The 26,978-nt window shown below is 42.1% G+C and overlaps 1 long non-coding RNA gene across 1 annotated transcript; it reads left to right on the plus strand.

The window, feature by feature from the left end:
- The first annotated feature begins 233 nt into the window (after window positions 1-233).
- Window positions 234-11,137, plus strand: LOC143444071 (uncharacterized). The gene is made up of 3 exons (XR_013113608.1): window positions 234-400; window positions 10,426-10,555; window positions 10,846-11,137. It is a non-coding gene; the product is annotated as an uncharacterized LOC143444071 (long non-coding RNA).
- Window positions 11,138-26,978: the final 15,841 nt, after the last annotated feature.

Consider the following 26,978-nt stretch of genomic DNA (forward strand, 5'->3'; position numbering starts at 1 on the left):
AGAAGGATTGGAGGAACCAAAGGGGTTAAGTAAATTACACAAACACTGAATCACTTAACAGGGTTCATTGGGTGTAGGGAGCCGCAATATAATCTGCCACCCCAAGTTGGCGCTAACAATTATCTGCGCAGATGCTAGGCAGAGAGCCTGCCAAAGTCACTGAATTTTGGGTGGTGAGCGAACAGCCAATCAGAAGTGAATACGTCACTCTAGACTGTATTTAAGCCAGGCCCCTTCCACAGCTCAGCCCTTCCGCGTTTTCCACGTGTGTGATACAAAGTAAAAGTCCTCGTTTTGCAGTAACTACCCGATCTCTGCGTCTTGTGTTTTATCTTCCACAGATGCAAGGCTCGGGGGTGCGCTTTAGAATTGGGGTACACAGAAACTGAACCAACAACAGGTAACCTGAATGGGCCTGGCATAGGTCCTCTATGTTATGGTTGTACAGCTTGGTTGTCATTGTCATCTTCCTCCTCCTCCTCCTCTTCCTCCTCCTCTTTCTCCTTCTGCTCCTCCTCCTCCTACTTCTGCTGCTTCTGCTTCTGTGTCTCCATCTCTGGCTCTGTCTCCAACTTCTTTACATTTTTTATTGATTATTTTATTTATTTACATTTCAAATGTTGTCCTCCTTCCCAGTCTTCCCTCCACAAACCCCCATCCCATCTCTACTTTTTCCTCTAAGAGGGTACTCCCCCATCCACCCACCTACTCTCACCTCACCCCTCTATTATCCCTCTTTGCTGGAGCAACAAGCTTCCAAAGGACCAAGGCCTTCCATTCCCTTTGATGCCAGATAATGCATCTGCTACATAGGTAGCAGGAACCATGGACCCAACCATGTAAACTCTTTGGTTGGTAGTTTAGTCCCTGGGAGCTCTGAGGGGGTCAGGTTAGTTGAAATTGTTGTTCTTCCTATGGTAGTTTAGTCCCTGGGAGCTCTGAGGGGTCAGGGTAGTTGAAATTGTTGTTCTTCCTATGGTAGTTTAGTCCCTGGGAGCTCTGAGGGGTCAGGGTAGTTGAAATTGTTGTTCTTCCTATGGGGTTGCAGTCCCTATATCTCCCTCAGTAATTCCCTAACTCTTCCATTGGGGTCCCCAGGCTTAGCTCAATAGTTGGCTGTGAATATCTGCATCTGTCTTAATCAGGTGCTGGCAGAGCCTCTCAGAGGACAGCCATACTAGGCTCCTGTCTGCAAACACTTTCTTGACATCAGGAATACTGTTGGGGTTTGGTGTCTGCCGATGGAATGGATCCTAAGGTGGAGCAGTCTCTGGATGGCCTTCAATCTCTGCTCCATTTTTTTTTTTGTCCATGTATTTCCTTTAGACAGGAACAATTTTGAGTTAAAAATTTTTAGAAAGGTAGGTGGCCCCATCCCTCAACCGGTGGCCATGCCTATCTAGTGGAGGTGGTCTCTTCAGGTTCTATCTTCCCTCTGTTGAGTATTTCAGCTAATGTCATCCCCATTGGGTGCTGGAGCTTCTCACATCCTTAGTGTCTTGGACTTTCTAGTGGTTACCCTCGTTCCCCATTCCCCACAGCTACAGATTTCTATTCATTCTCCTGGCCCTCTGGACTTCTCTCTGGTTTCTTCCCGTACTTGAACCTGCTACTCCTTTTTTTCTTCCCTACCCTCTCCCACCCAAGACCCTCCCTCCCTCTATATCCCATGATTATTTTGTTCCTCCTTTTAAATGGGATTGAAGCATCCATACTTTGGCCTTCCTTCTTGCTAAGTTTCATATGGTCTGTGAGTTGTACTGTGGGTATTCTGAGCATTGGGACTAGTATCTACTTTTTTTTTATTTTTTATTTTTATTTTTTTTATTTTATATTTTATTTATATTTAAGATGCCATCCCCTTTCCACATTTCCCCTCCCTAGAACACCCCTGTCCCATGCCCCCCCTTTCCTTTTTACTTTTATACGATTTTTTAAAAATGTTAATCAAAGGATTTATAAGTTTGGTAATGCTCAATCAGAAGCATAACCCAATACCCAACCTAGATATAAAAACTGTCTTTGACTGGTGGAGACATGTGAACATCTGCCTCCATGCCCCCCCTCTCTTTCTCTCTCTCATCACCTAGCTTCTCCTCTTCTTCATCTTCTCTCCTTGCTCCATCTCTTCCTCTCAGTACTCCTTCCCACTTAGCTCATCCTACATATCACTCTTCCTGTTAAAGTAAAACTTTTCTCTCAAAATACAATTAGAGCATACTTATTCCTAATTGTACCAGTGAGGTACAAGATAGTCCTAATACCCAGTCCATCATTTTGTTGACTAACTAGAACCTCTGTCATCTCTTCTAACTAAAACACTTACTTTTGATCCTGGCTTTTTTGGCTTTAGAATGAATGTCAGCTGAAGACCATCTACTCAGATCTTTTCTCTCAAAGTAAATAGTCAGGATTGGCTATGAGACTATAGGTCTTCAACCCCATCAGAAATCCAGAATGACTGATTTAACTGAAGTTATGGGAAGCACTAAACATAACTTCTAAAACTTAGCCAATTTATAGAGACCTCTGAACACCTGAAAAACCCCTATACTACCGAACGTTGGAGCATCAAATCTTCAGCCTTCTGGCCCAGAATCATTTGACAGACCTTAGTGATGCAGGATTATTAAGGGCTGATTACTCTGTCTAGGCAGATATAATCAGTCGACTATTCTGCATGTGTGTCCTTTTCTGGACAGTAATTTGTCTGTAGATGGAGAGAGGCAATTCTTGCCTAGTGGCTGTCACCTCACAACTGGAGTAACTCCAAGGATGCTCAATTTCTTCTTAGAATCCACAACAGGAAGCTGTCAGGAGCAGACAGGTCTCTAATCAAAATGAACATTAATATAGAAATATTTGTAGCGTCAGTTCTATGGAATTCTGATGTTTTGAAAACCAACTATCCATGTAAGGTAACCTGGACTGTTATCTGTTCACTCCTCTCAGCTATTTCTAAATAAAATATGGAAAGCACCCTAACAATAAACTCAAAAATATGAATTTGCTATAGTCCCTTAACTCATAGGTTAACCATCCCAAATCAGTTAAAAAAGTTAAAAAAGTGCTGGGTCTAGGTCTTGTATTCCTAAATGTGTTATACAGGCACAATGCCCATGAGAGTATCAATATTCATTTCATTTTTATATTAATAAGAGGCTCGTACCAATGAAACCCTTAAATTTGAAATCAAAGTAAATTTTGTACCATTTAAGAAATTATAACTTCATCTTGATAATAATTATACAGATTTCTACCAATAGGTTATGGCTATGCAATAAGTCCTAGCTAATCCTCCCTGTTCCAACAAAACCACTACTTTTCCCTAGAAAGACAGACCATTATTAACCACATTAGTTCCCAAGCTCAGGAAATAGGGGCACTGACTCTTCTTTAACTTCTTCAAGCTGATTAAGGGCGTTGAGATTTTACAAGAGGGGTTGGGGGTAGAGTAAGTTGATAAGCCTCTGATGCTGTGTCTTCACTGAATCCAGATGGAATTCCAGGACATCGGAGGTTTGGGCAGGTCTGCTCAGTATGCTTGATGAGTAGATACACCAAGGCTGTGTATTCTGCAATATACAATTCTCAGAACAAGTTTTAGTATCAAGAAAAAAAAATTCCCCCCCCCCCAGGGGGCTGGCATTTTTTTTTTTTAAAGATGTTGGTTCTCACAACTTTTTTTTTTCGGTTGTTAAAATTGGTTGTAGTATTTACGTTTCAGATTTTATCCCTTTACCCTACTTCCTCCCACCACCCAGACACCTCCTATCCCATCCCCCTCCTCATGCTTCTATGAGGCAGTGAGTGCACCTATCCCCCCTCATTATCCCCTCCCCGCCCTCACATCCCCCCCCCCACTCTGTGTTCATTTTTTTTTATGGGACCAAGAAACTCCTCTCCCACCTATGTCCGACAAGGCCATCCTCCCCTACATATACCTCTGGAGTCTTGGGTCCCTCCCTATGTGTTCCCAGGCTGGTGGTTTAGACCCTGGGGGGCTCTGGTTGTTTGGTATTGTTGCTTTCCACCTGGGGTCACTAACCCTTTCTGCTCCTTCAGTCCTCTCACTAAGTTCTCCATTGGGAAACCCCTGATCAGATCAGTGGTTAACTGTGAGCATCGTCCTCTGAGTGTGTTAGTCTTTGGCAGACCTCTAAGGAGACAGCTATATCATGTTCCTCACATTATGCACTTCCAGCCATCCACAACAGTGTTTAGATTAGGTGGCTGTACATGGGATGAATACCCAGGTGGAATGGTCTCCTGATGGCCCCTCCTTCAGTTTCTGTTCCATGTTTTGTTTCCCTATTTGCTCCCTTGAGCATTTTTATTTCTCGTTCTAAGTAGAACTGAGGCATCCCCTCTTGGTCGTCCTTCTTCATGAGCTTCATGTGGTCTGCGGGTTGAGTTTTCCGCTAATCCAAGCTTTTGGGCTATCATCCGTGGAGATATGTTTGTGTAGCTACCTTCTTTTACGGTTTTTGTAAGATTACTTTCTTGCTTTTTCTAGGTTGTAGTTTCCCTCCTTGTGTTGGAGTTTTCCACCAATTATTCTTTGAAGTGCTGGATTTGTGTTGAGATACTGTGTGAATTTGGATTTGTCATGGAATATTTTGGTTTCTCCATCAATAATGATTGAGAGTTTTGCTGGGTATAGTAGTCTGGGCTGGCATTTGTGTTCTCTTAGGGTCTGTATGATATCGGTCCAGGATCTTCTGGCTTTTATGGTCTCTGGTGAGAAGTCTGGTGTAATTCTTATAGGTCTGCCTTTATATGTTACTTTGCCTTTTTCCCTTACTGCTTTTAGTATTTTTTCTTTGTTTTGTACATTTGATGTTTTGACTATTATATGGCGGGAAGTATCTCTTTTCTGGTCTAAACTATTTGGAGTTCTGTAGGCTTCTTGTATATTTATGGATATCTCTTTCTTTAGGTTAGGGAAGTTTTCCTCTATAATTTTGTTGAGGATATTTACTGGTCCTTTAAGTTGGGTGTCTTCCCCCTCATCTATACCTATTATCCTTAGGTTTGGCCTTCTCATTGTGTCTTGGATTTCTTGTGTATTTTGGGTTAGTAGCTTTTAGTATTTTGCATTTTCTTTGACAGTTGTGTCAATGTTTTCCATGGTATCTTCTGCACATGAGATTCTTTCTTCCATCTCTTGTATTCTGTTGGTGATACTTGTGTCTATGACTCCTGATCTTCTTTTTAGGTTTTCTATCTCCAGGGTAGTCTCCCTTTGTGATTTCTTTATTGTTTCTACTTCCATTTTTAGATCCTGCATGGTTTTGTTTAATTCCTTCTCCCGTTTGGTTGCATTTTCTTGCAATTCCTTAAGGAATTTTTGTGTTTCCTCTTTAAGGGTTTCTATCTGTCTACCAGTGCTCTCCTTAAGTTCTTTGAGAGTGTTATTTATGTCTTTCTTAAAGTCCTCTATCATCATCATGAGAAATGATTTTAATTCTGAATCCTGCTTTTCTGGTGTGATGGGGTGTTCAGGGCTTGCTCTGATGGGGGAGCTGGGTTTTGATGATGCCATGTAACTTTGGTTTCTGTTGCTTACGTTCTTGCACTTGCTTTTTGCCATCTGGTTAACTCTAGTGCTGCCTGTACTTGCTGTCTCTGACTGAAGCCTGCCTTTCCAGTTATCTAGCTTGTGTCTGATCTCCTAGGGGTCCAGATGTCTCTGTGATCTTTTCCAGCTGCACTGATTACAGTAGTACCTCTAGGATGCCTCAGGATATGGTGCCTCCAAGGTAGCAGTCCAGCTAGGTATCTGCTGTTCTGGGTGCAGTGTCTCCTCTAGAATATCTCAGGATATGTTGTCTGATGCTCTGAGTTCATTTGTTCCTCTGTGGCGCTGGGTTGAGTGGACCTTCCAGTATGTCTCAGGTGGAATCCGCGGTCCACACAACAGCAGACTTTGCAGAGGTCTGGTCCAGGCCTCAGATCCGAGAACTAGTTTCTAAGACACTGTCCAAGTTAGAGCGCCTGGGATCCCTGCTTCCTCTGGGTTCTTGGAGGTTGGGGGTAGAGCTGCCTCCCAAGATCTGCTCAGTGCTCTGGCCAAGACCGGAAGGAACCAGTGTTCCGGGCCAGGAGTGACTTCCTGGGTCCTCGTGGGTTCCGGTTACTCCCTGTTTAGGGCGGGCCCTGCTGTTTGCTTACCTAAGATACTGCCCGAGTTAGAGCGACTGGGATCCCCACTTCCTCTGGGTTCTTGGAGGTTGGGGGCAGAGCTGCCACCCAAATCTGCTCAGTGCTCTGGCCCAGACTGGAAAGAACCAGTGTTCCGGGCCGGGAGTCTAGTATCTACTTATTAGTGAATGTCCTTTTGGGTCTGGATTGCCTTACTCAGGATGGAATTTTATAGTTCCACCCAGTTGCCTGCAAAATTCATATAGTCATTGTTTTTAACATTCCACTGTGTAAATGAACCACATATTCTGTATCTATTCTTCCATTGAAGGTTTTTTCCAGCTTCTGGCTATTATAAATAAGGCTGCTATGAACATAGTGGAGCACATGTTCTTGTTATATGTTGGAGCATCTTTTGGTTACATGCCCAGCAGTGGTAAAACTGAGTCTTTAGGTAGAACTATTTCCAATTTTCGGAGGAACCGCCAGACTGATTTCCTGAGTGGTTGCACCATCTTGCAATCCCACCAACAATAGAGGAGTGTTCCTCTTTCTCCGAATCCTTGCCAGCATCTACTATCACCTGAGTTTTTTTTTTTTTATCTTAGCCATTCTGACTGATGTGAGGTGGAATTTCAGACTTGTTTTGATTTGCATTTCCCCAATGACTAAGAATGTTGAACATTTTTAAGTGCTTCTCAGTCATTTGAGATTTCTCAGTTGAGAAGTCTCTGTTTTAGTTGCATCTTCTTGAGGGACTCCTAACAATGGAAGAAAATGCTGTCTCTGACTCTTTTGCCTGCTTTTGGGGCACTTTTCCTCCTACTGGGTTGCCTCATTAAGCCTTGATATGAGGGTTTATGCCGAGTCTTATTGTAACTTCTTATGCCATGTTCAGTTTGTATCTATGGCGGACCACTCTTTTCTGAAGGGAAAGAGGAGAAATAGATCTGGGGGAGTGAGGAGGTAGGCAGGAGAGACTGGCGAGAGGAGAGAGCTGAAACTGTAGTCATGTCAGGATATAATACATGAGAGAAGAAATATCTATATCTATATGTATATATATGTATAGATAGATAGATAGATAGATAGATAGATACACACACACACACACACACACACACACACGTGTAAGTATGTATTCCAAAGAATCCTGCCAGTACTTGAGCCACAGTCAGAGATTTTGACTCAGTAATCAGGGTGGAACCAGGAGTCATCATATGCAAATCCCTCCTAGAAAATATTTAAGAGCCAAGGATGGATCTGGAATCCATTATTTGCATTCAATGGCAGCTTCCGGATTGTGCATTTGGTCTAGAACACATATTTAAGCTACCTTACTTCATTCTAAAATATATGAACAATGATATTAATAAAACTCTCCTGTACAGCTGTGGATAAGAAGGCATACACACATATCCCTACCATAAAGAAGTCACTGCCTAAAGTCAAACGTTGTTTCTATCTAAAAACCACATAGCCTTCCAGTAGTCTTATACTACCTGAGGCAGGAACCAGAAGATTTCTGTGTGGCGCTGTTACAAAGCAGAGTATTGGAGATACTGAACGGATTTTCCTATGCCCAGTGTCGTTAAGATGTGCTTTAGAAGTGCTCACCACAGTGTGCCAAGGGAATGGTAGCATTAGGACAACAGCTGCAATTCTCCTCCTGGCAGAATGCATAAATCAGAAGACTAAAATTGAGAAAGGCTGGAGCTCCTGATGGGAAAGATTTGATAAGTTGTGTGATCAAGTGGCCAAGGCTTTGCTCTCTGCTAGAGTAGTGCTTCTCTGCCTGGTCACAGAAAGAAAATATATGAAAATCCATACGCCAACTTCTGAAGAGTCATAAAACATGAATGATGTCTAATCCCCACCCCAGATTTGTTAACTCATAATGTTCATGGGTGAGGCCTGGGAATGACTTATCTGTCTTTTGTCCTTTTGTTATAGGATATTTGAGCCTGTTTCTAGTTAGGATCTGGTTCATCCCTTAGCACACGCCTCTAATGCCTCTGGCTGAAATACACACCCTTAGTGGTTACTTTTAATCCCAAACAATGAAGGTAAATGTAGCTTGTAGAAGGAAGCACCTGTGTTTGAAAGTGATGTTTGATTGAGTGGCAGAAAAAGTGACAAATCAGAGAAAGATTTGACAGAAACCAGGTAGGATATGCTCAACTCTCACAAGAAGAGAGAGGAAACAGAAGCTACTTAAGGGAGAGCCAGACAGTACAGGAGGAAGAGCGTACAGTACAGGAATACAGTAGAGTTCGTGGAGAGCAGTAGACTTGAGAGGGAGAGTAGACCAGCACAGAGAGGGAAGAGGCAGTTTTGCCTGAAGAATTTTACAGAGACAGATTGAAGAGAACAAGCTAGACACAGGTGAAGACGGAATGAGCCAGAGAATGAGAAGGAACCAGATTAGAACATATTGTCAAAGTTAGCATGAGGCCGACTTTGTTATTCAGAAGAAGCTGGGAGAAGCCTGATTGAATCAGCTAGTGTGGAGAAGAGTTTTGAACCAGAACAGTAGAGTTGAAGCAGCCGGCTAGAGTTCAGAAAGAACTAGAAAGGGTGATCTTATTCAGCAGTAAGTTTTAGCAGCATGTTTTCAGCGGCCGATAATAGGTCTAGATAATAGGTCTAGATAATAAGATTGTACAGAAGCTAGAAGTTTCCAGGACTAGGCCTAGGTTAGCAAACAGAGAGAACAGGAAGCCTCCAGGACAACAATTATTATAAGAGAATAAACGTTTCTTTTACGTTCTTTCTTTATTTATTTATTTCATTTTTCCTTTTTTTGGTAATCTCTCAGATGCCAATTCTTTTACGCCTCCTTTGTAAGGTTGATTGGCCATACCAACTTTATTGCTAAATGAAGGAAAAAAGAATAGAGGTTGGTGGATAGCAACCAGATTCTCAGCATTTACCAAGACATCTTACACAGACTAATTAATTTAATGATCCTACTCACCATCAGTCATCCAAAGATAATAATAAAGAGCGTAACGTCATGGAGATTATAACATACTTTGCAACTGTGTTATCATAAAGCCAAGCGTCAAAATATAAATCTGTCTAAAATGAATAGGGCAAACAATTTACGTTTATTGGACACCACCTATCCACCGGTTACACAATGCTCTCAATTTCAAGAAATTGACCTCTCCCACCTCTGTTTTTATATTTGGCATGACCATGTCAGGCTAAGTATCTTTCTCAAGTCACGTAGCTCTATGAGGCAAGACTGGGATCTTAACCTTCTACCTCCATCTCTCAACCCGCATTGGATTTCTCTCTTCACGTTTCCTATTCTCCATGCCTTAAAAGCCAATAGTAACAGCCACAGTGAGAGCAATGAATATTTATCAGATGCCATGTCACTTCACTCAGATCTGTACATGTATTATCCAAAGGAAACATGATTATACCCTAAAGACAGAAGCTGGGATTTTTAAAAAGTTTTTTGTCCATCCATCAGTATTAAATGCTGTGGGAATGTCACATGGGGGGAGGGGGCTAGAAATGAACACTTTAAGAGTCCCAAATGACTCAAACGCATATTAAAGTTGCAGAAATAGTTCTAGGTTATTTATTTATTTATTTATTTATTTATTTATTTATTTATTTGAGGGGACAATTTTTTTGTGCTTTCTTTTCACCTTTTGAGAGACTTTCCTTTATTATTACTTTCAGGGCGAGAGAGGTTATCACTAATATGTACATAGAGTCTCTGTTTACTGGGCCACACAAAGCACCAGAAAAAAATACACAGACTTTTCCTATTATGTGGTTTGCAGAAATGTTAGAGTGAGTAGGGACACCAGTTTTTTACAACGCCATGTCTCAAGGTTCTAGTGTCCAAGGTGTGGGCCACTAATCCCAAATATCCTGACAAGAAGTCACAAGACAAACGGCGATGGGTTTAGCCACTTCTGCACAGGAACTAATATCTTGTGACTAATAGATAAAAGGCTTTGGGAAGTTAACAGTAACTTAGCAGACCCACCTCCCCAAAAGCTATGGACATCATCAGATATTATCTTAGGCCTACGAAAAAGCTCCTCCCATCTTGCTAAACCTCTTCTCTGATGTACCCACCAATGTATTTTAAACTTGCCTTGATTTGTGACCTCTTTGATCTAAAAAAAACTATAAAAATCCTCATGATACTGCTTTCAAGTTGGAAAATGGAAGTTTGAATAGCCTATATCTGTGATCTGGCCCATGGTCACTCATATACACTCCAGGATAAACTCTGTCTTTTTTTTCTTTGAGGTATGAACTATTTCTTTCAATAATACTAGTTGGAAGCCAGGAATGAATGGCTACTTAGTTTGGAGCCAGGAAGGGCCAGCTGGTTACATTTGCTGCCATCAGCCTGTGGAGCTCTGGCACTCACTAAAAGGCAAGTACTGGCTTATTCTTTATGTAACATATGAACAAACCTTGAAGGTAAATTACTAGCAGCTTGAAGATTTGCCACCATTGAACTTGAACTCTGCTTCTTTCCTTTAATATTATGACTTCATGCCTGCACTGGCAGACTCAGCAGGAAAAGCCTTTATCCAACTGCCTGTAGGAGTAGAGCTCTGGGGACATATAAGGTCCCTATCACATTAAAAGGACTCTTAATGTTTCCAATTTTCTTACCTCCTCCTCTGGTATGTCACCAATCTCTTTGTCTTTTGACTTTAGGCTGGCCTCCTGTAAAACAGGGTTTGTTCTTGAACACAGAAGGAATCGTGCCTCCGAAGATTCCCTCTTACCTGATCTTCATACAAGAAGTACCCACTCTCACTTTCGGAAGAGGACTTACTGACTGCTCTTTATTTCATTTGTAAAGGGTGTAATCGACATTACCCACGAATTTGCTTCAGCAGAAGCGGGCATATGGCTATTCATATCTCTCTGGTACAGGGCAAGAGACTGGTACCCACGGAACTCTCCTTTCTTTCTGCCTAGTATCCACTGTCATTAAAATGCTTGTAAAAAGAGAAATGACAACCCTCATTGTCTGTATTCTTTGCTATTGTAGCATAATAAAAGCACAGGGAATAAACAAGAGGGGAAAGGAAAAGAAAATGGAAAGTGAAGGGGAGGAGGAAAAGGAATAGGAAAAGGAAAGGGAAAAGAAAAAAAGGAAAGGAAAGGGGAAATGAAAAAATTTGGCCCTGATGTGGTGACTAGGCCCTGAATTCCCACTACTCTGGCAGATGTGGCACTAACAAGAAAAGCTGCCAATGACTCTGGCCCAGATTCCCCTTATTTTGAATAACTATTGAAACAATGGGCCATGCACATTCAAGCCTATTACGATTAGTATAATCTCCTTAAGGGAGTGCTCGACCATGCTGTGTTTTTAAATAAAAGGTCTACATATAATGACTTGGCTGAGAATCAGGCTAGGATTAATTTGGAATATAACCTTAACATTACCTTTGGTATGCTAACTGGCCATGAGGCATACATTAACCCTTTCACTCAGGCTACTATCTGACTGCATACTTACTTTAACCAGGTTCTGATCTTGCCTTAAAAGCCCTTAAGGTCTGCACCCCTCGAGACCCTTCTGCTTACTTTCACAATCATGTTCAGCAGTCGGGGGAGTCCCTCATAGACTTCCTGTCCTGTGTGACTGAGGCAGTGGAAAGTCAGGTGAATGCTGGTCCAACCACAAACATGCTCATCAAATAGCTTGCATGGGAAAACCTTAATGCCCCCACTTGCAATGCTGTGGTAGCCCCAAGGAATAATGATACACATAAATGGGTTGTTGCCACTAGTGATTTGGACCCTGGTGTGGGGTCCACTGCAGTCCTGCCTGCCTGCCTCCATTAATGCCTTGGCCATGGAGCATGTACAGAGGACACGCCTTTCCCTTGCAGAGCCTTCTGATTGCACCTGTTGGAGCTGTGGCAAGCCTGGTCACCTCAGATGGAACTGTTCCTCACTAGGCCCAAGACCAACAAAGGTTTCCATTGGACTGGGGAGTGTCATCCTCAAAAGGAGGAAGACAATTTAAACTCCAAAAGAGGCACCCCTCAGCCTTGCCAGTAAGAGGGACCCCTGCACAGTCAGAAGTCTTTTGGACCGTGCCTGTATTTCCTCATTCCTTGATAATGACTGTACATTTAGATGGTATACCCATTAAAGGGTTGGTTGAAACAGGGACAGATGTCACTACAATAACAAAAAATGAATCATAGAGGTTCTCACATTGGGATTCTAGTCTGGTCCCTCTATTACGGAAGTTGGAGACCAACAGGCCACCAAAATGACTACCCGACCTGTCCGTTGATGGGACTTGGGTAGCAATTAAGGATCTTTTACACCATTTGTGAATGATGTTCCCTGAAACCTTTGGGGAAGAGATTCTGGAAGACATGGGTGCTGTCCTTACTATGGATGGGCACACCTTCTTTGAAGACATTATGCAACATAACCAACTGGACTGTACAAAGTCACAAAGTCAGGGATGACCCCCAATTCTAATGGCCACTGCCCACCCAAGCACCAATTGACATCAAGTTACCTGACCCTATACCGCTGGCCTGGCTGTCTGAAGCTGATATCTGGGTGGACCAGTGGCCCACGTTGGAACCTAAGCTGTCTGTTCTCAAGGAATTGGTCTTGTAACAATTAGCTCTCGGTCATTTGGAACACTCAAACAGCAGACATAATACTCCCATTTTTGTCATTATAAAGAAGTCAGGGACATGTAGGCGTCTACAGGATCTGAGAGTCATTAATATACATATGGAAAAAATGGGGGCCACTCAAGCAGGACTGCCTCATCCTAGTGCTATCCTACCCAAGTACCATGTGATGATCCTACTAGATATTAAGGATTGCTTTTTCCAGGTCCCTCTGGCTCCCCGGGATACATGCCATTTTGCCTCCACAATATGGGAGCGTAATATGAATAAACCAGCTAAATGGTATCAGTGAACAGTCCTGCCTCAGAGCGTGAAACATAGCCCAACCATTTGTCAGCTATATGAGGTGAAGCAATCCAGTGAGTCACCAGGGATGACCTTATAGCCCATTGCATGGATACTATCCTTCCACACCCTAGCCTGCCTGATCTTGAAAGGGTATTCTCTTAATTGTTGATTAACAGGGGAAAATTCCACTTTAAGGTTGCTTCCAAATAGATTCAGAGAGTTCCCCCATATACCTTCCTTAGCTTTTCTATTTCTGGCAAGATAAAGCCACTGGCCTTCTCCTTCATGGCAAAAGAATCCTTCTCCCTTGTGGAACTACAATTGTGTGGAACTGTTAACTGGCTCAAACCTTTCCTGTGTATTCCAGATAAGGAGATGAGGCACCTCTTTTCTCTCCTGAAGGGGTCTATCAGCCCCTCTGCCAGGGTTAAACTAACATCTGATGCTAGCATACTACTATAGAAAGCTATGATGCTCCTATCTGTATCAACTCTGGAAAGGCACAATCCAGGGAAACCTCTCCTGGCCATAATTCTGTGGTCCCTTGAGGGGGTCCTAGGAGTGTTATGGCAGAATGGGCCCCTCATGTGGTTACACCAGGCCCACTCTGATTTACTTAAGGTTACCTCATAGTTTGAGATTGCTTTCTGCCTTGCCCTTAAGGTGAGAAGCTTGGCAAGAACTTATAACAGGGAACCAGACAAAATAACTCTACCATTCTCCTTATGACATTCTCAACCATTTTGGGCAGATTCTATCTGCTTTCAAGAAATGGTGGTGGGGTTCACAGACTCTGGGTAATCACATGTCACCAGACAAGCGTCTTACTGCTTTGTCCTAGCTGCTAATTGTAGTTAAAACCTATAGTACACCTAATTATCACCCCATTCTCAAGGCAACTGTGGCTTTTTTTATTGCTAATAAAGTCAGATATGAGGTTCTTATCCACAGACATGGGGAAAAGGATACAACTAACATGCTCCCTAATTCTGGCTCAATGCAAATGGGTGAAGTATTTAGACTTCTAAAAAATTTTTCAGTGTTGCAAACAGTAGCCAGTTAATATTTTCTCAGAGAGCCAATATGCAGCACAAGCTGTCCACACCCCATCCTCTTATGTTTAAGAGCAAAACAGCCCTATACATGTCTGCATGAGTTCTATCCAGAAGGCTCAAGAACAGGTCCTGTGCTACATGTGCACCTCTTGCACCATTGATGCCCCTTGACAGATCAGCAGTTAACCTAGAGGTCTACTCCCCAATGCAATCCAGCAAATGGACGTCGCCCATTGCTTATCTAACCTTTGGTAATCTTAGGAATGTACATGTTCTGGTAGATACTCGCTCAGCCTTCATATCCTTGCTTCAGCACCTTCTTATCCTCATGGAGGATCAGTCAGTCCTTTGGGAAACTCTATAATCCTCAAGGCCAAGAATCTTAGAAAGAGCCAATTGCTCCTTGAAGGCAGCACTTGCTCAGGTCACCTCCCCAGAATCCAAAAGAGATCCACATCTAGCATTGGTGGAGGTCCTGTTTCATGGAAACTCCCTCTCCTTCGATAAGAAAGGGCTGAGCCCTGCTTAACAAACATTGGGCATTTTTGCTGAAGGACACTCCTTTCTCATTGGTGAGATGGAGAGACCCAATAACTTCTCAATAGCATGTGGCTTCTCTGCTTCTGACAAGGGGATGAGGTTTTGTTTGTGTTTTCCCACAAGACACAACTGCACCAATATAGGTGCCCTTGAGAGATGTTTGCCTGGCCATGGACCAGGGGACAATGAAGGAGCCAGAAAAAGACCAGGACCAAGAGACATAATGTACATACTGTTTTTATTTATTCTTCTTCAGCCTGGGAGGGCTATTGAGCTCTAGGCTTTGGTGCCTCTGGCCCCCATTCTTTTGCCTGTGGCAGTTAACTCCTTGGACTACCCTGTTCTTTTCTCTTCCAGTGTGAATTTGGGTTTACCCTTCATGGACTTATTCAGTACTACAGAACAATTAGAAGGCACTTGTCTCACGGAGGAAAATTTCTCCTTTCCCACCAATGTCTCCTCTATCAGCCCTTGTTTCTAACTACATACTATGACCATGGGGGACTTTCATGGTAATCTAACCTATGGCACCATGATAGGCAAGGAACTTCACATTCCCCTTACTGATAACAAATCCTCAAAGGATCCCACAAGCATATCAGGTCCACCCATGCCTTCCTGTCCAAGGGTCCCTCAAATGCTCACTATCTGAGACTTTCTATACCTTAGGAGCACTGCCAGCATGCACTAGGTATAAAATTTGCCAGAGGCCACCTGATATTGTCATCTAAACTCACACTTAGCATGTGGAGGTTTAACTCACACGATACTTCCAATATTACTCCCTATGTTAGATTTTGATATGACCTCATTATGAGCAATATGTGGCCCCTCTAACTGTATTAATTTATGCCCCCTTACTCTCCTAAGTGGTGGCCATCTCCTTAATGGGATATATTTCCATATCAATCCATCAGTGACAATGTAGACTGGGGGTGACCCCCATGAATATGACCATTGCTAGCCAGGTTGGCTGGAAAGCCACCCCAGTCTGAGTCTGACCTCCATTTTCTTTCTGGTTACCAATACCTCCATTGTCAGAGACAGCTTTAACTGTTTTAATGAAAAATGTCGCCTGACCATCTGCTGGATGGAGTGTTCAACAAAGGCTATCCTGAGAATGGAACCAGCTGCCATTTGGATGCCTGTGGTAAATATCACTTGCTTTCATGCCATCACTCTGATGGCCCAGACTCACAACCCCTACACTGGGGAACAGGGATTTTGGTATTACAGATGCCATTATTGCAGACATTGCCAGGGGCAACAACAGCTTCTGTTGCCTTGACCCAGACAGCCACTATGGTGGAGACTGTCAATGAAGTAGTCTCTAAGTCAGCTGAGGCACTACATGCACAGGGGGTACTAAATCAACATCTTTATCAAGCCATCCACATTTTACAATAACAGACTGACTTACTGGCAGAAAAGTTGGCCCTTGTTAAGGACATGTCTCTATTGGCGTGTGACCCCAGGTTTCACTCAATCTACCTAACCCAGGTATATAACACCTCTGAAGCCCAACAACAGTTGGCTCAGTATCTTGAAGGTGCCTGGTCAGACAAATTTCTTGATTATTTTGTGCTGTTAAGGAAAAACATAGCTAACCTCAATGCCATCTCTAGATGCTGGATTCTTGGGAAAAGTGTGGGACAATATTAAGAGTAAGTTTGACCCTTCATGAATAGCCACTGATGCTATGATGGGAGGAATTGTCATACTAATAATTATTTTGTTTAAGTGTCTCACACAGCATGTTTTCAGGCAGCACTCCATAAATAAGGTGACCCTCCAGGGGCTGATGGCTCTCAAAAATCCAGATTGCAGCCACCCTAGGTAAGTGATCAAAGCCTCGGTGACAGAGATCCATGAAAACACTAAGCAGGCTGTTCCGTATTTTCCCTTTATGCCTCCAGAGTGATCTCTTTCATGGCTAAAAGTCAATGACTTCTAAGATCCTAGAAAACAGGACAATAGGCACAGTCCAGTATGCTGGGAATACTCTGAGGTGGGGTCAACAATGTGGAGGCAATGGTACCCTGTCTCCCACCAGGCTTCCAAAATCTAAAAAACGACTGGGTGGAAATGTAGGAAGGATGATGCTTCTGCCTCTGCATGCTGGGGTCCATGCAGCCTCAAAGACGTCTCCTGCAGGAGGACCTAATTGAGGACTGCCTGAGAGACCAAGGACTGCTGATGCAGACAACCCCATACAATCAGGAACTGCTGTTGAGAAGAAATGCTTTCTTGGGACCAATGGGGTGTGGGTGGATGGTATTAAAGGAGCTTACAGCAGCATTCAGGTGAGCTTGCTGCTTGTCTCACCTGCTCCCAGATTCTGTGCTGTTCATTCCATGCCATCTCATCTCCAACCCCCAAGGGCAATTAGGGTTGGGCAGTGGGTGGTCCAGGGCACAGGCAGCATCTGTGTGAATGACTCTTGCCCACTTTTTCTCACTGGCCCCAGAGATTTTCTTGTGGTCTCCAGGGAGTATTTTGCTGGCCCTAGAGAATCAAGCTTTGTTCCCTCAGAGAAATGTCTTCTGATTGATCAATCATTGACTCTATGCCTAACCTCAGGTTACCCTGGATGTCAAAGATGGCTTTTGAGAGGTATGAGAAACCTAGTGTTGGGCTGGAGAGAAGGCTCAGCCATTAAAGGCTAGGCTCACAATCAAAAATATAAAAGAAACCTGGTTGTACCAGCTTGCAACCCCACCAACAATGAAGGAGTGTTCCTCTTTCTTCACATCCTCACCAGCATCTACTATCACCTGAGTTTTTGATCTTAGCCATTCTGACTGTTGTGAGGTGATATCTCAGTGTTGTTTTGATTTGCATTTCCCTGATGACTAAGGATGTTGAGCATTTCTTAAGGTGCTTCTCGGCCATTCGAGTTTCCTCAGTTGAGAATTCTTTGCTTAGCTCTGTACCCCATTTTTAATGGGGTTATTTTGTTGTTTGGAGTCTAATTTCTGAAGTCAGTCTGGCGGTTCCTCAGAAAATTGGACATAGCACTACATGAGGACCCAGCTATACCATTCCTGGGCATATACCCAGAAAATGCCCCAACAAATAACAAAGACATATGCTCCACTATGTTCATAGCAGCCTTATTTATAATAGCCAGAAGCTGGAAAGAACCCAGATGCCCTTCAACAGAGGAATGGATACAAAAAATGTGGGACATTTACACAATGGAATATTACTCAGCTATTAAAAATAATGAATTCAAGAAATTCTTAGGTAAATGGATGTAACTAGAAAATATCATCCTGAGTGAGGTAACCCAATCACAAAAGAACACACATGATATTTACTCACTGATAAGCGGATATTAGCCCAAAATTTGAAACAACAAAGATTCAACTACCAGACGACATGAAGCTCATGAAGAAGAAAGAACAAGTGAGGATGCCTAGGTCTTTCTTAGAAGGAGTAACTAAATACTCAAGGGAGCAAATATGGAGACAAAGTGTGGAACAGAATCTGAAGGGAGGGGTTGTATGGAGACCATTCCACCTGGGTATTCATTCCATGGGCAGTCACCAAAAATAGACGCTGATATGGATGTCAGGATGGGAAAGCTGACAGCAGCCTGATAAGGCTGTCTCCTTAGAGGTCCCCCAGAGTCTGACATACCCAGAGACAGATACTCGCAGCTATCCATTAATCTGATCAAAGGTTCCCAATGGAGGAGTTAGAGAGTAAACTGAAGGAGCCTTAAGGGCTGGTGGCCCCATGAGGAGAGCAACAATACCAACCAGCCAGAGCTCCCCAGGGTCTAAACCACCAGCCTAGGAGCACATATGGAGAGACACATGACTCCAGCTGTATATGTAGGGGAGGATGGCCTTGTTGGGCATAGGTGGGAGACAAGGTCATTGGTATCTTGAAGGCTGAGCACTGAGGGGGGGGATCTAAGGGTGGGGAGGGGGAGTGGGGGGTAGGTGGGGGCACACCCTCATAGAAGCAGGAGGAGGGGGGATGGGATACGGGGTTCCTGGGTGGTGGGGGAAATGCGGTAAGGGGATAAAATTTGAAATGTAAATATTATATCCAATAAAAGAGAGGGGAAAAAAAGAAAAGCGGTTAGAACCAACATCCTTAATAAAATGTCAGCCCTCTTAAAAACAAAAGACTATCTTGATACTAAAATTTATTTTGAGAATTGTTTATTGCAGAATGATCAGCCTTGGTTTATCTACTCAACAAGAAAGCTGGGCAGACCTGCTCAAACCTCTGAGGTCCGGGAATTCCATCTGGAGGCAGTGAAGACATAGCATCAGAGGCTTATCAATTTGCTCTTCCCCCCACTCCTCTTCTAATATCTCAACGCCCATAATCAGCTTGAAGAAGCTAATGAAGAGTCAGCGCCCCTATTCCCTGGGCTTGGGGACTAAGGTGGTAAATGTTGGGCTGTCTTTGTAGGGAAAAGTAGTGGTTTTGTGGGAATAGAGAGGATTAGCTAGGGGTTAATTGCATAGCCATACCTATTAGAAGAAATCTGTATAATTAGTATCAAGATGAAGATATAAATTCTTAAATGGCACCAATTTACTTTGATTGCAAATTTTAAGGTTTTCATTGGCATGAGCTTCTTAGTGATATAAGAGTGAGATAAATATTGTTACTCTCATAGGCATTGTACCAGTATAACACATTTAGGAATACAAAGCTTAGACCCAGTCCGTCTTTAACTTTTTTTAACTGATTTGAGAAGGTCGGCCTGTAAGTTAAGGGACTATAGCAAATTCATGGCATGGAGTTTATTATAAGGGTGTACTCTATGTTTTATTTAGAAATAGCTGAGTGGAGTTAACAGGCAACAGTCCAGATTACCTTACATGGATAGTTGGTTTTCAAAACATCAGAAATCCTTAGAATTGACGTCACAAACATTTCTGTATTAATCTTCATTATCAACAGAGACCTGTCTGCTCCAGACAGCTTCCTATATTGAATTCTAAGAAGAAATTGGGCATCCTTGGAGTTACTCCAGTTGTGGTGAGACAGCCACTAGGCAAGAATTGCCTCTTTCCTTCTACAGACAAATTACTGTCCAGAAAAGGACACACTTGCAGAATAGTCGACTGATTATATCTGCCTAGACAGAGTAATCAGCCCTTAATAATTCTGCAGCACTAAGGTCTGTCAGATGATCCTGGGCCAGAAGGCAGAAGAACAGATGCTCCAACGTTTTGAAGTAGAGTGAGTGTCCAGGTGTTCAGAGGTCTCTATAAATTGGCTAAGTTTTAGAAGCTATGCTTTGTGCTTCCCACAATTATAGTTAACTCAGTCATTCTGGATTTCTGATGGGGTTGAAAACTTATAGCTACTTACCTTGAGAGAAAAGAGTTGAGTGGATGGTTTTCAGCTGACATTCATTCTAAAGCCAAGGAAAAAGCCAGGTTCAGAACTAAGTGTTTTAGTTAGGAGAGATGACAGGGATTCTGGTTAGTCAACAAAATGTTGGACTGGGTATTAGGACTATCTTGTACCTCACTGGTACAAATTGGCATGATTATGCTCTAATTGTATTTTGAGAGAAAAGTTTCATTTTAACAGGAAGGGTGATATGTAGGAGGAGCTAAAGTGGGAGGAGTACTGAGAGGAAGAGAAGGAGTAAGGAGAGGAGGAGAAGAAGGAGAGGAGAAGCTAGGTGATGAGAGAGAGAAAGAGGGGGGAGACAGGGAGGCAGATGTTCATCTATCTCCACCAGTCAAAGATAGTTGTTATATCTAGGTTGGGTATTGGGTTACACTTCTGATTGAGCATTACCAAACTTATAAAGCCATTGATTAACATTTTTTAAAATTGTATAAATGCAAAAAGAAAAAGGGGGCATGGGGTAGGGGTTTTCTAGGAGGAGATGGGGAAAGGGGATGGCATCTGAAATGTAAATAAAATATCCAACAAAAAAGAATGGAGAGTAAGACAGGCACATTTAGCATATTTGGGTCTCAGTCAAATGTGAGGACTCTAGTGTTCCTGATAGAGACTAGTTCTGTGGTTCAGCAGAGAGTCACAAAGAAATGGAGATGGATTAGAAGGAATGTCTAAAGGGGAGGCCCTGTGTTTTCCTAAATATTCAGTTTAATAATAGGCACAGGACCCTGAGACATGAAATATAGGATGTGAGCTGAGCACTGACATGTGTGCATCATTCTCCACTGCAGAGCTCCTGCCAGGAGGAACTGTACCTTTTCTCTCTTATGTTGCCCTTGTCAGGGTATCTTATCTGTGCTCTCTTTTATTCTATGAATGTAAAAAAAATCAAATTGTAATTTTGGAAATAAAAGGCTCAATCAAATAAAAAAAAAAGACGCTCAGGGTAAAGTCTATGAATGGAATTGATCAGATGGAAAACAGAATATAAAGGCTTGAGGACAAAGCAGATGAGTTAAGACAACCAAACAGTAGAAGGTTACAATAATAGGACACTAGAAGCTGGGCATACAAGATTTATTTAACATTGTTTAAAGATAAAATTTAGGTATTGTGGGCATAGAAGAAGTACAAGTTAAAAGTGTATGAAGTACATTCTAGAAAATCACTGCAGAAAATCTTTCAAATCTAGAAAGGAGATGGTCATCCAAACACAAGTGGCCCTAAGAAAACCTCACTCTGTCACATTATAGTTAAAATACTAAGTATTCAGGACAAAGAAGTAATATTGAAAGTCATGTGAGAGAACTACCAAAGCACACATTTTTAAAAATCAGATATACAATAGGTATTTCCACAGAACTCTAAGATCCAGAAATAAGAGTACTTGGGGTAATGGCAGACTCCTCGGAGTGTATATACATAACATCACAGACTTATATTCATATTCTTACTATTCATTCTATATGTTATACTACAGTACAGAATGGCTTTTTAAAGTCATTTTCCCCATTGATGTTGATACCAGAATTGCTCTAAATAGCTGCTGCTTTAGGGACTAAATATTTTGTTAAAGAAGATACAGTAAATTATGATAAAAGTTTCTCAGTAAGGGAATAGGTGAACTTAGACTTTACTCCAACTTATTGATTGTCAAGTCACACCATTAGTGTTGGAAAAGGAAAACTGGTAGTTTTTATGGATGTGTCATATTTTGTGTAATAAGAAGAGAGTCTTTTTACAAAATGGTCCATGTTGTAATCTTTATACCTTGACTTTAAGGTTTCCTTGTTTGTAGTATAATAAAAAGATAATTTTGCGAAGAAAACAGATATAAAAAACAAGGGTAGCCAGGCTTAGACCGGACAAACTGAACTTCTGTGGTGATTGGAGTGAGAAATATTCCCTACAGGCTCCTGTATTTGAAAACGGGGTCTCTAGGTGCTAGCACTATTTGGGAAGATTATAGAAGTTTCAGGAGGTAAGGGCTTATTGCAGGAAGTCACTGAAGGTGGCCTTGCCCCTTGGCCCTTACTTTGCTTCGTCTTTCCTTTTTTCTTTTTCATGCCTTTAAAAAAAATATTTCAGATGGTCTATGACAGAAAAATGCCTTGTGTGGTGTAACCAACTCTGCTGCTGTTCAGGCCCAGATTCAGTGCATTGAGTCTGTCCAACCCAATGTCTACTCCATCTACAAGCTACTGGAGCACAGGAAGGAGCCAGTCCTGCAGAACCAGATGTCACTGAATTGGACCTATGTCTGCTGGCCAGCTTCCAGCTTGGAGCTATAGTACCTGCAGCTTGAATTGCTTGTTCTGCTGGTAGACAGGGGTGGGGAGGCAGTAGTGCTGCCTGCAGGCTATAAGTCAGCCTGCCTGAGGGAGGCCAGCCTTGAGGGTGGGAAGGTTTGAGGCAGCCTGGAACTTGCACAGAACCTGCTACTAGACATCATGCCTAGCTGCAAGATCATCCCGACTCTGGGCAACAGCAGGATATCCATGGTAAGTCCAGTATTTATGGTGCATCAGTAACAAGAAATCTGGAACCAGACAAAGATCTCATTGCAATGAGTATTTGCATGTAAAGCTGTTTGGGCAGAAGTGTGTGTGTGTGTGTGTGTGTGTGTGTGTGTGTGTGTGTGACACACTGCAGTTTCCAATGCCACTATAAAGAATGAATGTGTGATGGAGAGGTGGAAAAGATGGAGGGATGGGAAGGTGCCTGTGCAGTGGGGAAAGGTGAACTAGAGACTCAACAGTGATGACAGGGTGTGAGAGAAGACTGTGTGTTACCGCTGAGGACCATGTGCATGTTTGTGCTTTGTGATGCTGCCTGAATCCATGTTGATGGTCATAGGCATGCTGCTGCAAGAGGAGGAGGGCACGGGGAGGGGCATGTTGATGTCCTTAGATTGTGCTACCACCAAGAGCTATAATGGTATCTGGCCTGTGCTGTAGCAGAGGGCCAGGTTGATGACCATGCTTTATGAGGACATTGGTGACCATGCTGAGGTCCATGACGTGTGATGTCACCAGAAACTATGTGGAAGTCCAATGATTCGTGTTCCCTTTAACTGTAAGGGGAAAGGAAGTTACTTTTACAGTAGCATCCATGACTGCAGACTCAGAGTTGAGAAACAGGAACTTTAAAAGGCTTGGTGAAAACCCTACCTGCACTCTGCACCATTACCCAGCCCCAAAAGTAGAGACCTAGACAGAAAACCATATAAGAGAACTCTTAGAAATTGTGATAAGGGGCTGGAGAAATGGCTCAGTAAATAAGAGCACTGGTTGCTCTTTAAAAGGACCAGCACTCACATAGCAGGTCACATCTGTCTGTAACTCTAGTTCCAGGAGATTCAATACCCTCATAAGGACACACATGCAGGTAAAACACAAATGTATATAAAATAAAATAAATAAATTACAAAACAAAAAATGTGATAAGGAAGCTAAGTATTTGTTTCTACAATTGAGGGCTTCTGATGGAGGTGCTCACAGAGAAAGACTTGGGTTTCTTTAAGGGGCTAGCTACTGGGAGTTTGACCATGCTCCAGTGAACATACAGGCAATATAAACTGGACTTGAGTGGTTGTGGTTGTTGTCTTCATTGTTGTCTCCTTCCTTCTCTTCTTCCTCTTCCTCTTTCTTCCTCTGAGGATGAAGTTCACAAGGGTGTTGGCAGACCTAGAAGACTTCGAAGTAAATGTGATCAGGGTGCATGATGTGGAATTCACAAATAATAAAAGTATTATGGGAAAATATCTCAGTATTGTTTATTTTATGATACAAGTCCTTTACTGATTGTTATTTCTAGTTCTGTGAAGAATTACATTAGAAATTTGATAGTCCATAAAATACAAAGGTTATTTTTGTAATACAGCTGTTTTCACAATGTTAATTCTCCCAGTCAAAAATCATGAATGTCTTTCCATCACCTAGTATCTTCTGTGATTACTTTTCTCAGTGTCTTGGTGTCATGGTGGTCTTTGATGTATTTGGTTGATTTCTAGGTTCTCTCTCTCTCTCTCTCTCTCTCTCTCTCTCGGCTATATTTCCTACTTCCTTTCTCAGCAGGCTTGTTATTTGTATATATGAAAACATATATATTGATTTTTTGTTTCCTGAAACTATACTGAATGTTTTTGTTAGATCTGAGAATTTTCTGGGGGATGACTTAGGGCCTTTTAAGTATCAAATTAGGTCATCTGTAAAAGGATAATTTCTCTTCCTTTCTTGTTTGCACACTCTTTTTATGTCTTTTTCTTGTCTTTTAAAGAATATTTTAGTAGTTATCTGAGAATTTTATTCAACATGTTTTGATTACAGCCTCCCCTTTCCCCTAGTTCTTCCCAGATAGACAATCTCTTCCATACCCACCCAACTTTGTATCCCTTAACAAAATCATCTGGATAAATTTGTGCTGCCCAGATATTCTTAGACAGGTAGCCTTTCAATGGAGATTGATTCAATTACCAGGGGCTACACTCTTAGTGAAAACTGTCTTCCTCTTCTAGCTGCTAACAATTGTTAGTCTCCTCAGCTAGGGTGAGATTTTATAATCAATTCCTCTACCCATGCTGGGATTTTGTCTGACTTCCGCTGGCACAGGTCTTGTGGATGCTGTCACAACCACTTTGAGTTCAGATGTGCACTATCCTGCTATATTCAGAGACACTGTTCCCTGAATCATTCACTGCCTCTGGCTCTGGTTACACAGGGATCTTTTATCTTTGGGAGGAGTAGTTGTTCTGTATGTTTCATTTCTGGTTGCATGTTCCATAGTCTCTTATTCCTTGCACTTTAGCCAGTGTGCACTACTGTGTTAACCACCTTCTATTTCAAATACTCTGTCCATTTAGCAGAGTAATAATACTGGGTTCTCCCCTAGTACTTATGACCAACCTAGTTACAGATTCTTGGTTTCTCTAACACCGCCAGACATGGGATATATTGTTTGAAGCAGGCCTCGGATCTTATCAGTTACACCCACAACAGCCATACCACTACTGTTTAGTGGGTATAATTTGTCTGGCTAGTTACTGTAGTTAGTTTGCAGGGCTCTCAGATGAGTAAGATTGATGAATACTTTTATCCTCCTGTAGTATGCATAGCTTCTTGCAGTACCATAAAAGCTAGACCATAGGAATGAAGCTTCCAAGTGAATACCAGTTTGACTTCTCCATGGTCTATGAGTCAGTATGTAGTTTCTTTAGCAATAGGGTCTTACTGTCAAGTTCTGGGTGGTAGTCAAAATCAATTCTTTTTAAAGCAACCATTTCCCCCTCCCTGATAAGGTACTGGATGGAAATGCCTTTTTGTCTTTAGGCTTGTTGCTCTGTAATTACAACAGTGGAGCTTTCAATAATTTCCTCTCTGAAGTCCAATCCAGTGAGACTAGAAAGAGCTGTTCACAGGTTAAGCCCTGCCATGCCTTTCCATCTTGGGTTCCTGTACTTTGACTGGTGCTAGACTAAATGCTTGCCAGTGTTTTTCATAGTCAGGTCATTAATGTAGGTAGAGTGAAAACAGCCTCAAACTGCTCCACCCAGGTGAGCAACAGGCCTAAGTGCTTTGATGCTCCCTTGTTCTCAAATTACCTTGCTAGCATAGGTGTGGACACAGTGGATCATGACTAATAACATTTTCCTCTGGTATAAAAGGCAGTCAGATCAAAGCACTCTGTACTGGTAAGGCAGTTAGGCAAAGCATAGGAACTGAGTAATCCTACATGCTCTGCTGATGCTGGTACTTGTTCCAGTCACCCTATATTTCCCCTAGTGTGCTTGTACTCACACAGAACTGGTACTCCTCTTCACAGAAGTTGCAGCTCTCTGATATTAACACCCTCCAATTCCCTCTGTGATGTATCCCACATCTTCCACTACATAGAGACCTATCTCAGCAATTCGGAATCAACACATTTCTTGGGCTCACTTAGTTCTACATGATGGTCACTTGATGAGCTGATGGAAATGGAAAAGACTTTAGAGCTTTGAAGACATAAAAATCATACTGTCTCACTCTGGCTGAAAACAGTGACTGGGTGATTCTGCTAAGATTATGACTCACCACCACCAGTAAAGATCCAGGGGCCACTTTGCTGTTATCTGTTTGATGCTTGGATTGTAGCTACTTTCATAAACTGTATTTTTAGAATGTTGTACTGTGTTCTTATATAGTTCACTAATGCTCTTTTTTAGTTAAAGCCTTCCTGGGGGCTCAGAACCAACCCACACTTTAGTTGGGATCTCAAAGAAACAAATCACTGCCATTCTTCTCCCCCCCCCCACACACACTGCCACAACCAATAACAGCAAACTAATAGGAATTAACAATCATTGGTCATTAATATCAGTGTCAATGGACTCAATTCCCCAATAAAAAGATACAGCCAAAAAAAAAATGGATGGAAAAACAGTATGTATCCTTTTGCTCCATACAAGAAACACACTTCAACATAAAAAAAAAAAAAAAAAAAAAAAAAAAAAAAAAAAAAAAAAAAAAAAAACCATTACTTCAGAGTAAAGGGTTGGAAAAAGGGTTTCCAAGCAAATAAACTCAAGAAATATGGAGGTATAGCTATTCTAATATCTAATAAAATAGATTTCCAACCAAAATTAATCAAAAGAAATAGGGAAGGACCCTTAATCCTCAACATTGGAAAAATCCACCAAAATGATGTTTCAATTCTTAGCATCTATGTCCCAAATGCAAGGACACCTACATTTGTAAAAGAAACAATACTAAAGTTTAAACCACCCATCAAACCTTACATGTTTGTAGTGGGAGACTTCAGTATTCTTTACTCACCAATGGATAAGTCATCCAGACAAAAACTAAACACAGAAATGATGGAGCCAACAGACACTATGATCCAAATGACCTAACATTTCTACATA

This window comes from Arvicanthis niloticus, chromosome 12, assembly GCF_011762505.2.
Source record: "Arvicanthis niloticus isolate mArvNil1 chromosome 12, mArvNil1.pat.X, whole genome shotgun sequence".
Taxonomy (NCBI): domain Eukaryota; kingdom Metazoa; phylum Chordata; class Mammalia; order Rodentia; family Muridae; genus Arvicanthis; species Arvicanthis niloticus.